This window comes from Apteryx mantelli, chromosome 3 (assembly GCF_036417845.1).
Source record: "Apteryx mantelli isolate bAptMan1 chromosome 3, bAptMan1.hap1, whole genome shotgun sequence".
NCBI classification, from domain to species: Eukaryota; Metazoa; Chordata; class Aves; order Apterygiformes; family Apterygidae; genus Apteryx; species Apteryx mantelli.
In genome coordinates, this window is record NC_089980.1 from 93,416,061 (window position 1) to 93,417,074 (window position 1,014).

Here is a 1,014-nt window from a genome sequence, read left to right on the forward strand (position 1 = left end):
TGTGTATGAGCATCTCCCCTTTTGCACACATGCTGTTTCTTGGGATCAGTCTGATTTATTTTTTTCTCCAGGTTCTGAAGAGGTTTGTACCACTTTGGAAGAGATCATTGTGCTTGATGTGGCTATCACATGCTACCTGGACTATTTCAACCTTATTTCATTTTCTGTAACTGTTCAGATGGAACCAAGGTAAACAGTTATTTAAAACACCCATGGGAAAACTGGAGGTCCGGAGGGCCACAGGACTTTTCAGTCTACATTTTGCTCCCATTGCAAAGCAGATCCCAGAATCAGGTGGGAGAATCCTCCAAGAAGTGGAGCATTTTTAAGAGCTGGTTTGTGGTGAGATCTTATCTTCACAGAAATGGGTTGAGGACAAAAAGGGAAAAGGGGTTACTGGCACACCCTTCTCCCTTGGAAGGAATTAATGATGCAATATTGATTTGGCAAAGTTTTGGGAGGCTTTTATTTGATGGCTTCCTATACTCTGGGTGCATACATTATTACAGAATGTATGCAGGAAAGAACTGCTCCTAGTTATTTTGGAGACAGTCGAGAAGAGCAGGAGGAAAACATGTTGCTAAAGAAGGCAGCTTTTTAATGTTTCTTGTTCTTTGCAGAAGTTTGAAATCTCCATTCTAGAATGTTTTTATTTAGAAGTAAAATGTTAGTTTTAATATATAATCTCCCAAACGCTCATCTGGAAAATGTGTTGGCCAAAGCCTGCCTCAAGCATCTAAATTTCCTCTATGTTTTTGAATAATTATTATGTTTTTAGTTCCTGCCACTGTCTATTGTCTGCTATTGCCAGACACTGCTAAAGAATTGGGATTTATTACTAAAAGTCTGGTGCATCTCAGGAGTGGGTGCTTTATGCTCTTCACATAAAGTTTGCAAAACCATTTTGGATGCTTCTAGGTGTGGGATGCTGTGTAAATGCAAGACTCTGGCCCAGGCAATCAGATGCTTTAGAGCTGGCTAGGAAGGTGCTTCAGTGAACGTCCTGCATTGTGC